The following is a 7023-nucleotide window of genomic DNA, read 5'->3' as shown; positions in this document are numbered from 1 at the left end:
TTTTACCTTTATATAGTATTTAGGACTATTTAAAAGGATAAAATTTTTTTCGAAAATCTACATATGTATCACATGTATTATACCGGTACCCTGTCGCAATATAACATGTACGATTTGTATATAAAATAAAATGAAATTTTTTCCCTAAAATTTTTTAATGAATCCCGAAAAATTCTATATATTTTACCTTTATATAGTATTTAGGACTATTTAAAAGGATAAAATTTTTTTCGAAAATCTACATATGTATCACATGTATTATACCGGTACCCTGTCGCAATATAACATGTACGATTTGTATATAAAATAAAATGAAATTTTTTCCCTAAAATTTTTTAATGAATCCCGAAAAATTCTATATATTTCACCTTTATATAGTATTTAGGACTATTTAAAAGGATAAAATTTTTTCGAAAATCTACATATGTATCACATGTATTATACCGGTACCCTGTCGCAATATAACATGTACGATTTGTATATAAAATAAAATGAAATTTTTTCCCTAAAATTTTTTAATGAATCCCGAAAAATTCTATATATTTTACCTTTATATAGTATTTAGGACCATTTAAAAGGATAAAAATTTTTTCGAAAATCTACATATGTATCACATGTATTATACCGGTACCCTGTCGCAATATAACATGTACGATTTGTATATAAAAAAAAAATATACATTTTTTTCTAAAAATTTGCATTAATTCCAAAAATTTTTTAATAATTTATTATAATTATTAATGTTTATTGAATAATTTATTATAATGCATAAATTTCATTTAATAAAATATGATAAAAGCAAAAAAAAATTTTTTTGGTCCCAAAATAAAAATTTTTAGCTGAAAAAAATTTTTTTTTTAAAATTTTTTTCTTTAAATTTTGATTATTCTGTAAAGTTTATGATGTTTAAAGCCATTTTAAACATTATCATATTTTGAGTTTGAAGCACCGGGTGTAATGTCTTTAATATATATGATGGATAGTGCGTGTAAGTTAATGAGATGAATGTATATCTATGTATAACAGTGTATTAGTGGTATTACGTTCAGCAGTCTCACACATATGATATAGTATGGTATAGTATAAGTTGTTTATTTTTCATACTGTCCGTGTATCATTCAACAAAGGTGGTGTAGAGTTGTATATGGCTTGGTATGACGTTGTTGCAATTCTATGGACACTATGATATTACGGATGCACAGATAGAGGAATAACACTTATCGTATATGTATCATTTATGTATGTTGACTGTGTAATGAATACTAAATATAATAAAATAATACACTTTTTAATAGAATAACATTTGTTTCATGTTTTAGTATGATATTAAATGGTATAGAATAGGTTGTTTATTTTTCATACTGTCCGTGTATCATTCAACAAAGGTGGTGTAGAGTTGTATATGGCTTGGTATGACGTCGTTGCAATTCTATGGACACTATGATATTACGGAATAACAGAAAGAGGAATAAAACTTATTGTATATGTATCATTTATAACGTACTTTTATGTTGACAAGAATGAATGTATATCTATATGAAATAGTGTATTTTGTGGTATTATGTTCAACAGTCTTACATATATGATATAGTATGATATAGTATAATTTGTTTATTTTTCATACTCTAAGTGTATCATTCAACAAAGGTGGTGTAGAGTTGTATATGGCTTGGTATGACGTCGTTGCAATTCTATGGACACCATGATATCACGAAAAAACAGAAAGAAAAATAACAATTATCGTATATGTATCATCTATATTATTATTGTATTTTGACTATGTAATGAATGCCAAATTTAAAAATATACACTTTCTTAATAGAATAACATTTATTTTAGTATAATATAAAATGATATTGAATATGTTGTTTAATTTTCATACTGTTCGTGTATCATTCAACAAAGGTGGTGTAGGTATGTATATGGCTTGGTATGACGCTTTTGCATGTCTATGGACACCATGATATTACGAAAAAACAGAAAGAAGAATAACACTTTTCAAATATGTATCATTTATATATTTTATTAACATGAACGCAAAATATACAAAATTATATATATATATACTCAAAATATTCTGGATGGTAATCAGTTTGGTTTATTTTGATATTTAATATTGTATTTTGGTTTTTTTGCTAGTAATGTTTCGAATATGTATATGCTGTTATTATTTTTTAGGTGTACATTGTATTAAATTGTTATCAATTATTTAATGTATGTATACAAAATAATAGCAAAAACATTTTCAATTATTATATAAAAATTTTTTTTTTTACACATGCATATTTATTAATATATGAAATTTTATCTCAGTTTTAATAAATATGTATTGAAATGAATAATAATACAATCTTATATATATTGATAATAGTCTGGATGGTAATCAGTTTGGATTATTTTGATATTAAATATTGTATTATTATTTTTGTAAAAAAATTAATGAGAATTTTGTAAAAAAACCTCTATATGTATATCTTTTTATATCAATATTTAAAAAAAAATTTTTTTTTATTAAATTATTGATTATAAATAGAATAACATATAAATTTTTTTGTCAAAGCAAGTTCATGGGTTATAAGTTTTAAACTTTACACTCCCATATGAGCACACAATATTTATATAAAAATTATTTTTATAAATAATATTACATTGACTCACCTCATACCAAGCGAGAATATTAAGTGTTATTATAACGTTTTTTATTTAAAATTAACTTTTTAAATAAAATTAAAAAATAAATGACGCTTTCAATCTAGCGACGAGTATGAGAAAATGTTTGAAATATTTTAAGACCCATTTGGTGATGGTCTGACAAAAATCATAATTATTTTTTTTTTTTTTTATTCAATAATATTTATTATGAATAACATGTTATATATTTCTTTTTGTAAAAGCAAAAAAATTATATAAATGACATAATAAAATATATATTTGAAAAAAAAAAAAATTAATAATAATATATATATCTCATATGTTTTTTCTATTAATTTTAAAACAATAGAGATATAAAAAAAAAAAAATTTATATCAGTAATGGGTGAGACCATCTGATATTTAAAATGAAATTGTAATAATATTATTATATATTAATAATTATTGTATGAAAATTTTTTTTCTTATAATAAGAAAACAAAAATATCATGTATATTATTATATATTTAATATTATAAATACAAATAGTTCCCTGGTTGATCCTGCCAGTAGTCATATGCTTGTCTCAAAGATTAAGCCATGCATGTCTCAGTACAAGCCAAATTAAGGTGAAACCGCGAAAGGCTCATTATATCAGTTATGGTTCCTTAGATCGTACCCACATTTACTTGGATAACTGTGGTAATTCTAGAGCTAATACATGCAAACAGAGTTCCGACCAGAGATGGAAGGAATGCTTTTATTAGATCAAAACCAATCGGTGTAAATTTTAATTTGCATCGTTTAATTTGGTGACTCTGAATAACTTTAAGCTGATCGCACGGTCTCGTACCGGCGACGCATCTTTCAAATGTCTGCCTTATCAACTGTCGATGGTAGGTTCTGCGCCTACCATGGTTGTAACGGGTAACGGGGAATCAGGGTTCGATTCCGGAGAGGGAGCCTGAGAAACGGCTACCACATCCAAGGAAGGCAGCAGGCGCGCAAATTACCCACTCCCGGCACGGGGAGGTAGTGACGAAAAATAACGATACGGGACTCATCCGAGGCCCCGTAATCGGAATGAGTACACTTTAAATCCTTTAACGAGGATCCATTGGAGGGCAAGTCTGGTGCCAGCAGCCGCGGTAATTCCAGCTCCAATAGCGTATATTAAAGTTGTTGCGGTTAAAAAGCTCGTAGTCGAATCTGTGTCCTACACTGTTGGTTCAATGCTCGCATTGTTTAACTAGCATGTTATGTGGGACGTCCTACCGGTGGGTGGTACAGATTATGTATAAAGTATATTTTAGTGTTATTATTTATTTAATGCATTATATATATTTTTATTATGTAATTTGTCGTAAGTGTTTAACCGTTAAGAGCGGTGGCAGCCCCCAATTGCAATCCCGTCGCGGTGCTCTTAATTGAGTGTCGAGGTGGGCCGGTACGTTTACTTTGAACAAATTAGAGTGCTTAAGGCAGGCTCAAATTTTGCCTGAATATTGTGTGCATGGAATAATGGAATAGGACCTCGGTTCTATTTTGTTGGTTTTCGGAACTCCGAGGTAATGATTAATACGGACAGATGGGGGCATTCGTATTGCGACGTTAGAGGTGAAATTCTTGGATCGTCGCAAGACGGACAGAAGCGAAAGCATTTGCCAAAAATGTTTTGATTGATCAAGAACGAAAGTTAGAGGTTCGAAGGCGATCAGATACCGCCCTAGTTCTAACCATAAACGATGCCAGCTAGCGATCCGCCGAAGTTCCTCCGATGACTCGGCGGGCAGCTTCCGGGAAACCAAAGCTTTTGGGTTCCGGGGGAAGTATGGTTGCAAAGCTGAAACTTAAAGGAATTGACGGAAGGGCACCACCAGGAGTGGAGCCTGCGGCTTAATTTGACTCAACACGGGAAACCTCACCAGGCCCGGACACCGGAAGGATTGACAGATTGAGAGCTCTTTCTTGATTCGGTGGGTGGTGGTGCATGGCCGTTCTTAGTTGGTGGAGCGATTTGTCTGGTTAATTCCGATAACGAACGAGACTCTAGCCTGCTAAATAGACGTACTTTACCGGCATCTCAAGGCCCATCGGCTGTTTGTTTCCCATTTCATTCATTTTCATGTGTGTTATGTATTGTATTTATATATGCATGTATTTTTGAGATTTAACGATCAAGATTATATTTTGTATATATTGTGCTTTATGTTGCATATGTTATGGTGTATGGGTACGCAGTTTTTTGATGTGGTTTTTACTGCCGGCGTACAAATAATTCTTCTTAGAGGGACAGGCGGCATTCTAGCCGCACGAGATTGAGCAATAACAGGTCTGTGATGCCCTTAGATGTTCTGGGCCGCACGCGCGCTACACTGAAGGAATCAGCGTGTCCTCCCAGGCCGAAAGGTCCGGGTAACCCGCTGAACCTCCTTCGTGCTAGGGATTGGGGCTTGCAATTGTTCCCCATGAACGAGGAATTCCCAGTAAGCGCGAGTCATAAGCTCGCGTTGATTACGTCCCTGCCCTTTGTACACACCGCCCGTCGCTACTACCGATTGAATGATTTAGTGAGGTCTTCGGACTGGTACGCGGCAATATTTCTGATATTGCCGATGTTGCTGGGAAGATGACCAAACTTGATCATTTAGAGGAAGTAAAAGTCGTAACAAGGTTTCCGTAGGTGAACCTGCGGAAGGATCATTAACGATATATATAAAATATATTTATTTATATTTTTTGTATTGTTTTTAAATATTCCAAAAAATAAAAATATTATTGATAAGAAATATTTTTTTTAACAAAATAACATATTAATATGTAATTTTCTCAAAATATATAATAGTAATTATGTGTTAAAAGAGATTTATTTTGGTTATGATATCATATTAAAGTAATACGCCAAACTTTTTTTATACACATAATATATCTATACATATAATATAGAGAATATTATATAAATATTAATAATATATTTGTTACATATAAAATATTTTTATATTCAATATTATTATTATTATTAAACAATAATTATTAATAAAATCTATAAATAATTTCTCTTATAAAAAAGTGAAATTAAAAATAGAATATATTGAAATTATTTGTTTATATGTATATAATCTCTATTAAGAAAAATAAAATAAGATTATAATTGATATAATCTATATTTTTATTTTTCTATGTTATATAATAAAAATAAAGAAAACACAAGATAAAATTTTTTTAAAGAATAAAATTTATTTCAAATTTAAATTTCTTTATGTTTTGTCTTGATATTTCTTTTTTTTTATTAAAAGTTATTATGTTAAAAAACAAACCCATTTGTTTTGTACCATATTAATATTATATATATTTTTATGTAGAAAATAATTTATAAAAAAAAAATAAATACATTTCTATAAAATATACCAAATATTAATTATTATATCTAGCTAGCACTAACAAAAATATCAAAAATGTTATGTATATATTTATTAATACCATAATATCTTTAATTTATATATATATATATTTAAAATAAAATATATAATTTATATTCTAGAAAAATTTTTTTATTTTAAAAGAATTTATAAAGATATATAAATTAATAATTTTATTTTTTATATTAAAAATAAAGATTATTATTAATAATAATACTTACATTTAAAATTTAAAAAGATTACCCTGGACGGTGGATCACTTGGCTCGTGGGTCGATGAAGAACGCAGCTAATTGCGCGTCAACTTGTGAACTGCAGGACACATGAACATTGACATTTCGAACGCACATTGCGGTCCTTGGATACTGTTCCCGGACCACATCTGGCTGAGGGTCGTATACATTATATTAATATAATAAAAGATTATTTTACATAAAATTTTTTTTATGAAAAAGAAATTTATCAATAATTAAAAAAGAAAATTTATTTTTTCATATTTAATTAAATTGATAAATAAAATTTTTATAAAAGAAATGTAAAATTATTTATATATGAATGTTTTACGCCAAATATAAGAAAAAAATAAATATAAAATGTTTTTAATAGCATTTAAAATTTATATATTTTTTATTATTTGTCGACATTTTTAAATTAATATATCAATATTATTTTTTATCATTTATATATAATATTATAAAACTTTATGTTAATAATAATATTAATAATAAATGATATTAATAATATATTTTTAAAATATTAAATAAAGAAGAATAAACAAAAATATTATATATTAATATTTTGTTATGGAATATTTTATTTGTAATAAAATTTTCAATATACTCGAAAAAAATTAATATATATAATTATTTATTTTTTATTTTCTTCTCTTTAGATAAATATAAAAATAATATTATATAATAATATTAAAAAAATTTGAGTATGAATAATTAAGAAAATTGTTTACTTATAAAATAT

The 7023-nt window shown here is 27.4% G+C and overlaps 2 non-coding genes across 2 annotated transcripts; both read left to right on the top strand.

Moving 5' to 3' along the window:
- The first annotated feature begins 3180 nt into the window (after positions 1-3180).
- On the top strand, positions 3181-5336 carry LOC123303971. The gene has a single exon (XR_006536035.1). It is a non-coding gene; the product is annotated as a small subunit ribosomal RNA (ribosomal RNA).
- Positions 5337-6289: 953 nt separating this feature from the next.
- On the top strand, positions 6290-6444 carry LOC123303970. The gene has a single exon (XR_006536034.1). It is a non-coding gene; the product is annotated as a 5.8S ribosomal RNA (ribosomal RNA).
- The last annotated feature ends 579 nt before the right edge of the window (positions 6445-7023 follow it).

This window comes from Chrysoperla carnea (genome assembly GCF_905475395.1).
Source record: "Chrysoperla carnea chromosome X unlocalized genomic scaffold, inChrCarn1.1 SUPER_X_unloc_17, whole genome shotgun sequence".
Lineage (NCBI taxonomy): Eukaryota > Metazoa > Arthropoda > Insecta > Neuroptera > Chrysopidae > Chrysoperla > Chrysoperla carnea.
Note: the sequence above shows the minus strand (reverse complement) of the source record. Positions and strands in the feature narration are given on the sequence as shown.